The sequence below is a fragment of the Lycium barbarum genome, chromosome 11 (assembly GCF_019175385.1).
Source record: "Lycium barbarum isolate Lr01 chromosome 11, ASM1917538v2, whole genome shotgun sequence".
NCBI classification, from domain to species: Eukaryota; Viridiplantae; Streptophyta; class Magnoliopsida; order Solanales; family Solanaceae; genus Lycium; species Lycium barbarum.
Genome location: NC_083347.1, coordinates 79,142,132 through 79,151,660, shown reverse-complemented (window position 1 = coordinate 79,151,660; position 9,529 = coordinate 79,142,132).

Genomic DNA, 9,529 nt, shown 5'->3' with positions numbered 1-9,529 from the left:
GTTCTAACAGGCCTGGCCTGCTAGAACACAATTTATTAAAAAAAAAGTTTTGAAAGCATAGCGAATAAAATGGTAAACGACAATTCAGTAGCACCCTTCCCTCACCCTCTTTTGCAAGGTGGCAAAAGGAATATAAACTTTTGAAGCATCTTATAACAACACTCCTATGTCAAATTGATCAATTGATGCGAGTCTCTGAGGGATCATCAGGCATCAGCGTTAACAAAAAGTATCGTGTTCTTGACTGGCCAAAAACTCAAAAACTTATTTGTTTACCACAAATCGTGTTTGGGTATAGACTGAGGTGGCTTCCATATCATCAACTTCATAAGTAACTGAACATTGATGCTGCCTGGAAGTTGAAGAGGCGGTCATGGTGGTGGCAATGGTGGTGGAGGAGAAGGAAAAGTGATGGAAGGATGGGAGGGGTAAAATAGGTTAGGACTGTTGAGGTGGCATGCCACACGGCATCCATTTCATCGAGCGTGTGACAGCCACATAGGATCGGATGTACATCTTAGACAACTTTAACGGATGAGGGGTATATTTTACCCCAAAGTATAACGGCAGGGGTATATATGGCCCCAAAGTATAACGAGGGGTATATTTGGCCCTTTTCTAATAGTACAAGGGTATATTTGGCCTAAACAAACACTAACTTGGGAGCCTTTGAGTTATTTTCTCTTATAGACAGAGGTCGATTCACTGACTCCAGTTACTCGATCAAAAGCTACTGCAGCGTCCTTAAACCCTCCGCAAGAAGAAAACATGCCTGAGACTCAGCCACCAAACAACAACCAGAACAGAACTGCCTTAGTCGAGGGTACCCCAATAGCTGACATAACTGGAATGCCTTTGGAAGAGGCCATTAACCTGCTAATAAGGCAATTGGGTAAAGCTAGAGAAGAAGCAGCCCACCTAAGGGCTGAAAAAGAAAATGCTACTAATACTGAGGCTAGAAGGCCTGTACCCACTTTCCCAAATTTATACTTACCCATCCCTGACCATTTTCCACAAACTCAGACCGGAACTACTTTTCAAACTTTACAGCGCTGAAGCACCACCCATGTGGGGAATTCCTCACACTAAACACCAACTTTCCAAATACCTGCTAATGCTACAACATCTCATAACCCAAATGCTTATCAAACTCCTTGGGCAACGGGAACTCCTACAACCCGCCTCGTGCAACCAAAAGTTACTTTTCAAGACCATATCACCCATATTGACTCCTCACCAGAACTGGAGAACATGGAAATGTTCTCTGAGGCTAGAATAGACAAAATCGAGAAGGAGATGGGGATGAAAATCGCTAAACTAGAGCAGGGCTCTCAGAAGAAAGAGGGGCTGAGATACTCTGATTTGTGCATACATCCAGACTTGGGTTTACCAGAAGGTTTCAAAATTTCCAAATTTGACCATTTCAATAGGTCGGGCAATCCCAGGGCCCATTTGAGAGCTTATTACGACCTGTTGGTGTAGAGTGGTCGAAACGAAGCTTTGCTCATGAGATTATTCAGTCTAAGTCTGTCAGGAATAGCTATGGAGTGGTTCATCTTATAAGACATCAGTCGATGGAAGACATGGGAGGAGATGGAAAGTTCATTCATAGAGAGATTCCGCTTCAATGTGGAAAATGTGCATGATCGCTTCTCATTGGAAAAAATCCGTCAAAAATCGATCGAAACCTATAGAGAATATGCCAGTCATTGGAGAGACGAGGCAGCGTGTGTGCTACCACCTATGACTGAAGCTGAGCTGGTAGCTACATTTATACGATACTAAGAAGATGATTGTTTTGACAAAATGATAACTATGAAAGGGAGCTCCTTTGCAGATTTAGTCGCCGTTGGGGAAGACATCAAAGATGGCCTCAAACCGGCAGGCTTGTCAGTGTACTAAATAGAGTAGGTGCGTCTAGAGCCACGAGTGGAAAAAAGAAGAAATAAGATGTAGCTTATGTTTCTAAAGCTACTAGCCCAAAAAGCCGAGGAAAAGAGATGACCCACAAAAATCAAGACAACTACCAATCGCCTCCACTAACCAGCTATATAACCACTTCACCCCAATATAGCCCGATGTCTGTGTGCTACGCACAACCTAGTAACCAAGCTCCACGACGAAATTATCAAATGCCAGCACCCAATAACCAAGCTCCACAAAACCAGACTTTCCAAAACCAGCCTCCACCAGCAAACTATGGGCCACCTCAAAAGAAACCTCTGAGAGTATTCACTTCTTTACAAGAATCAAAGGCCAGTTTTTTTGCCAAACTAAGAGATGCCGGTCTAATGCATGCTACTCCACCAAAACCTGCTAACCCCAAGGATCGATGGTATAGGCCAGATTTCACTTGCGCCTATCTTTCTAACCAAGTTGGCCATACTACCGAATATTGCATAAACTTAAGACACAAGCTATAAGATATGATTGGCAATTATGCGCTTATCTTGGAGCCAACACCAACAAGTATGGACAAAAATCCTCTCCCGAAGCATGGACGGAATCAAATTCACATGATAGAAAGAGGTGATGAATGGGAAGAGAGTCCTGCGATCATTTGTCTAGATATTGAAGGATTGGAAAGCACTGTCGCCTCGTTGTCCTTACAAGAGAAAAAAGAAGTGTTCGGCCCCATGACAAGAAAATCTGAGATGTCCCAGTCATCTGCTATAGCCAAGAAAGAGCCATTCGTGCTCAAATATCCCTCAACAGTCGCTCAAATTCAGAACAAGTCGTCCGTACTCAAAACATCAGGGCCAATTGAGAATGCACCTTTTGTGATCAAATCACCGTACCTGATGATGGTCAATAAAGGAAAAGAGGTAGCCCCTCTGGTTCAAGGTATGACCAGGTCTGGAACGTGTTACGCTCCAGAAGAGCCTGTACTCGAAGCACCACGTCGCGAAAATCCTCAGACAAAACCAATCACTAAAGACAAAGCTGAAAACTTTTAGAGGCAAATGCCAGTCAAGGATTATTCGATTGTTAAGCACTTGTATAAAATTCTTGCCAGGATATTAGTAATGTCATTATTACTCAGTTCGTCTCAACATAGCTTAGCCTTAATGAAAGCCTTGGATGAAGTCCAAGTACCTGCTGGCACTACAAGTGAAACATTGGCCGAGATTGTAGGGTATGTTGTACGAGTGCATAGACTATCATTTTCAGACAACGAATTGCCAAGAGAGGGTAAGACCCACAACAAGGCCTTACACATAATAGTTAAATGCCACGATAAGATTATCCCTCAAGTACTGATTGATGGAGGGGCTGGGTGGAATGTGTGCCCTGTGATGACTTTGAAACAGCTTGGATATGACGTTGGCAAAATCCGCCAGAGTTGAAAAATGTAAAGCTTACGATGGCGCAACCAGTGATCCAATTGGAGAAATAGATCTGTACATACAAATGGGTCCCGCACAGTTCGTTGTGGAGTTCATTATCATGGATATCAAAAGAAGTTATAACTTATTGCTGGGACGACCTTGGTTGCACACCGCTGGGGTTGTGGCGTCCTCATTGCATCAATCTCTCAAATTCATCTGGGATGATCAAGAAGTCGTGATTCACGGTAAAGGAAGTATCCATAACTATCTGGACAATTCACTATCGGTCATAGAAAAATCTCCAAGCAATACTGATTTTCACACCGTTGAATTAGCCATGTTAGATCGCTGGGGGAATGATGAGGATATTCCTATGCCACCGGTCTACAAAATGGTTGCCACGACTATGTAAGAAATGGGTTCGAGCCCGGAAAAGGTATGGGAAGGAACTAACAAGGAATTAGAAACCAGTAACTATCGAAAATGGGAAATATCGATTTGGGGTTGGATACAAGCCATGTGAGGCCGAAGACGAAGAAGCAGAACATGGACCAAGAGGTCCTGTTAAAATGAGAATGTCATTTCCTCGTCTATACCAGTCCTTCACAACATGCCCATTGAGTCACAGCGGTGAAGATCCAGAAGAGGGTATAGGGATGGTGTATTGGGAAGAGGAATGCACATCCATCATTTAAGAATGCTTTGAAGCACTGGAGATTCATCATGCTGATCTAGGAGAAATGTCGAGTGGATGGACTTCTACGCCGTTGTTCACCTTGCGGTAGAAAGAATGCTCACTTTTAAAAAAAAGGCGAAAGTCGGCTTTGAGGCCCCGCTTACCGCCTTTTTATGTTTTTACACTTCCTTGTTACGTGTTGTTTAATAATGGAAATGGCTCGATGTTCCATTCCGAGTCAGGACCACAGTTTGTATCACTCTTTTTAAATTTCAATGAAAACGCCTTAAAGTTTGCAATAAGATAAAATTATTTTACTTTATATATATATAGACACACACACACACACACACATAATTGAGATTGCTTTTATGTGATTGATAATTGTGTTACTTTGCTTTACAATAATAACACAGAAGCCACAAATAATGTCATGACATGTTACGAAACAATTAAGAACGATGACAAACAAAGCAAAGATCAAGAAGAAAAGATAACTGAACCAGAGTGGTTGATAGACGTCGAAGAGGAATATGAAAATAGACCGACACCAAACTTAGAAGAAATAGAGGCAATTAATCTGGGGAACAAGTAAATGATTCGAAAAACCAGGATAAGTGTACATTTGACAGAGTCTGAGAAAGAAGGGTATCGAAGTCTGTTGAAAGAATATGGAGATGTTTTCGCTTGGTCTGATTGATGTTTGCCATGGTCAGTTCTACCGACAAAGGATGGTGCAAGCCTTCAACAAACAAGTGAGAACCAGAATTTTCCAAATAGGGCAACTTGTGCTCAAATGGATATTCCCAAATCAAGAAGAATACAAAGGAAAGTTTGCACCAAACTGGCAAGGGACCTATATGGTGCGAAAGGTATTGTCAGGAGAAGCAGTTGTCCTCGCTGAAATGGGTGGTCAAGAGTGGCCGAAAATAATAAATTCACATGCCATCAAGAGATACTATGCATGAGACCGGAGACGGCTACAGAGATTCGTAGATTTTTGTAGTTTTATGTTGGTTTTAATTGCATTTCCTTTACTTGTAATTTTGCATTTTAGAAAAAATAAATCCAAAATTATGTACGAACTACACAAGGACCTGATTCCCTATACTTATAAGGAGATACATAGGCGATTTTCCAAGCTCGGTCGCTTTAACCCAAAAAATCCAAAATCATGTATTTCGAACTACGTTTTGACCTGATTCCCTATACTTATATAGGGATACGTAGGCACTTCTCCATGCTCGGTCGCTTTAACCCAAAAAATCCAAAATCATGTATTTTGAACTACATTATGAACTGATTCCCATTTGGTATACGTAGGCGCTCTTTGAGTTCGGTCTCACCAACAAATTCTGATATATTTACCCCGAACTACATTTGGACCTGATTCCTAAAACGGGATATGTAGGCGCTCTTCCGAGCTCGGTCCTCTCAAATAAAAATTCCGATAAACCCTAGGAAACCCCAGAGATACTTTAGCAAAAGAAAGATAAAGGTAACCCCACAAGAAAACTAGGGCAGAATTTTTGATAGGACCTCAAAAATTGTTTCAATATATCAGTTCAAAGGGATGAACTGATTAGAACTTCTACACTGGGGCAAAATGTTTTAGAAGGATCATAAAAATTCCTTCAACGCCGTAAAATCTAGAATCAACAAGTACACTCTTACACTGGGGTAGGATTTTTGTGAGGGTCTCAAAGATTCCTTCGACATAGTAACATTTGAGGTAGTACAAAGACATGTATAAACTGGGGCAAAATTTTAGAAAGGGATTCGAAAATTTTAAGTAAGAGTCAAGATCAAGGCGAAGAACAAATGATAGAAGATCTTGTTTGGAGTAACCAATGTCATGACATTAAAAGGCTTTTATAAAATATACCATTTTCAAAATTACCATTACTACATATGTATCGCTTACAAATATATATGTTTTCAAAATCATCGCCCAAAAATCCCCTCTTTGCAAAAAATAAAAGATTTTTCAAAAAATTGAGCATTCTTTCTAGTCGAAGTGTGAATGGAAGAAGTCCATATGCAGGAAGAGCGGTCGACCACATAGGGAACTGAAAATTTTTTCTGTGAATGCAGGAACAAACATGCATGGACGTTTTACACTAACTTGTTTGCTAAAAATGTTTGAAACAGGGACAACAACAACAAAAAAAAATGAAGAAGAAATTTCAAGAAAAATGGCGAAGAAGAGCATACAAAAAGGGTAACAACATCCTCCCTAAGTAAATTTGTTTTACGCTAGCAAGATTGTTCGTTTTGCAGAGCACAAAGATTTTTATAAAAGAAAATTTTAAGACTACTAAAAGATATAATCACCGAAGTCTGGTCTCCACTAAACAGTATTGTATCAAGGTATTGAGACCCCATCATAGACATCGCATGGCTTGCCTTGGTACATTGACTGACTAGACGACTTAAATTTGGTAAGTGCAGTTGTCGCCTAAATCAGGTGACATAATTATGATATCAAATTTAAGATGGTCGACATGGGATGTCGGTAAAGATGGATTAATTCTGGGTGGTTACAATTTTCATCCTGACAATCTGTGATTTGAAGACAAAGAGTTGATATCGGCATTGTAGTGTTGTATTCACAACACAAGAGTCTAGTCCTTTTGGAAGATGTGAACCTTGTTGACGGGCAGGTATTCTTCCACGGAGTAAAAAAAATGAGCGTGTCAGTCTTGCTGCTGAGGTAAGCTTCATTCCTCAAAACGATGATTTGGGCGATACGACTTCGTGTCGAAGGGGTTGTAGTCGCCGTCCATATATAGCCAAAAATAGGTAACATTATTCCGAGGTTGATGTCACAATCGTTGAAATACGAATGTGATTTCTACATCAAGATTTGTGGTCGCTACTACAGTTTATCTCAAGTTAATGTAATTCTGGCTCGGGTTATGTTGTAAGTTGGTTAGGCCGTTGATCGTATGCAGTTGAATTGAATATAATTGTTGGTATTGTTATTGATAACGTGGCCGAGTTCCATTCTCGGGTTTGTTGTTGTTGAATTGGCCGAGTTAGATTCTCGGGGATGGTGTACTTACAGGGGAAGTGCTGCCGAAATTTCGGTAGAATATAAGTGAATTCATTTGAAAGTCTAAGGCAAGTGAATGACAATGAATTTAATGATTATGTGAATTCTTTTGTATGTAGACTAGCAAGCTTGGATAAATAAGCGTAGCTAATAAGGCGTGGCACAGGTATGTAAGGCTTACCTTTCTTTCTTTTGGCATGATCTCTATAAAATGAACAAACGATATATATGTATGATTTCAAAGAAATTCTCGTTCTTAGAGCCATTAGGGTGGATAATATCTTTGACCTCCATGAGCCGCTTCATAAGGTTTCGATACGTATTCATGATTCCGAAGCTCTATTTGATAAGTTTCCGGGTTTGTCTATTGATATGAGTAAACGTAGTATGGTTAAGATTATTGCATGATTGGATAATAAGCCAAGTATAAAAATTCATGTCCTTAAAATGATTTTGTAAGTATTAATGTTTCTTACTTTTGCATACAATCTGGGATCGGGCCGAACGTTCCTCGGCAATAATATAATATGTTCATGGATCGGGCTGCACGTTCCGCAGCAATACAATGTATGACGTTCTACGAGTATGCGTGCATGAATCTGCTATATGTATATATATATATGATATATGATGTCAGCATGATGTCCAAAGACCTATTTGATATGTTCTTGAATTGGTATTAAGCGATAAGCGATATAATTAATGTCTTGATTTTCAAATGATAGCACGTCCGACTATTCCATCGAGTCTTGATATACTTTGATATGTACATATGATCCCAAAAAGTTATATTTGATTTGATCTATATGACATCTGAAAGATACCTGATATGATTATTGCTTCGATTATCCAAAATGGCTTCTTAAATGCTTATAGAACGTTCTGTACTTCAAACGTTTGTAACTTTCGCATACGAAGTCGGATTGACCTGAAACTTGTTTCTGAGCCTTCAGATGTCAGTAAGTGTACGTATCTATTGAGTCTTGATTTGTGTGCATATGGTTTCGCATTTTTCTGTTCGTGCAAGCCTCCGTTTGGATTTCACTGAGCCCGGGCCAGGACATGTTATCGTGCGCACTTCTCTGCATTATTCACCGAGTCCCTCTCACTTGCGGGCCGGGATACGTTATATGTATATGTATGTGATGATATGATGATACGGGGATGGCGGCCAGGATGGCATATGATGACTTATCCACCGAGACCCGCAATAGAGGGTCGGGACACGTTATGTATATATGGTATATGATTCTGCCATGCATGATTCTATCCACCGAGTCCCTTAGAAAAGGGCCAGGACACGTTATATGCATACACTCTACATGATGTTGACATACATGATTCTGTTCACCGAGTCCCTCACAAAAGGGCCGGGACACGTTATATGTACATATGGTATGTGATGTTGATATGCCTGACCTTATTCACCGAGTCCCTCACTGAGGGCCGGGGCACGTTATATGATATATGATATATGATCTATAATACACGATTCACCGCGTTCCTCACTGAGGGCCGGGGCACATTATATGATACATGATATATATGATATATGATAATGGCATACATGATCTTCATTTACGGTTTATGATGACCTACATGATTCTTGTCTAAAAAGGCAAGTGCTTTGATGTTTCAAAAGTTCATACCTGATTCTGGTAAATTTCTGTTCCGGTTATGATTCTCCTTTCTGTATTTCATGTCTTACATGCTCAGTACATATTCCGTACTGACCCCCTTTCTTCGGGGGCTGCGATTTCATGCCATGCAGGTACACCCAGATGAGTGGAAGACATTACAGAAGATGTTCCAGTGAAGTTGGCAAGCTCCACTTGTTCCTGGAGTGTTGCTGGGTCAGAGTATTATGCTATGATGTTTTGTTCGAAGTTAGAGACTTTGCAGACAGAGTCGTGGGTATAGTATGTCGGTTTTGTAAGCGGCTCCATCAGCCAATATGTCATTCTGTGTTATGATGTGAATTTTATATAATTATGAATTTCGGTTTGATTTGAGAATAACGGAAAGAATATTTCTGAAAGTATTACTATGCACTTCACTTTATTTGATTTAAAAATCCGAAAAGATTATGTATGTAATAAGAGTTTGAGGGTTCGCTCGGCCCTAAGTAAGGGTCGGGTGCCCATCACACCCTAGGGAGATTAGGGTGTGACAATTACAAAAATAATTAAATAACTATTTAGTACGTCGTAAACACTTTTAAAAAGGTAAGAAAGACAAATAACACTTCGCTAAATGCCGTCAGTGCGTTTTAATTTAATATAACATAGATCCATCAGATATTATTATAACTAGACGGCGTATGAGCACGGGCCCAACACTTTGGATTATAGTCTATCTATGTGTATGTAGTTGTGTTTGGATAGTGATAATATATATATATATATATATATATATATATATTATATTGATAATAAACATACATAAATTTGCACTGTTTATATATATACA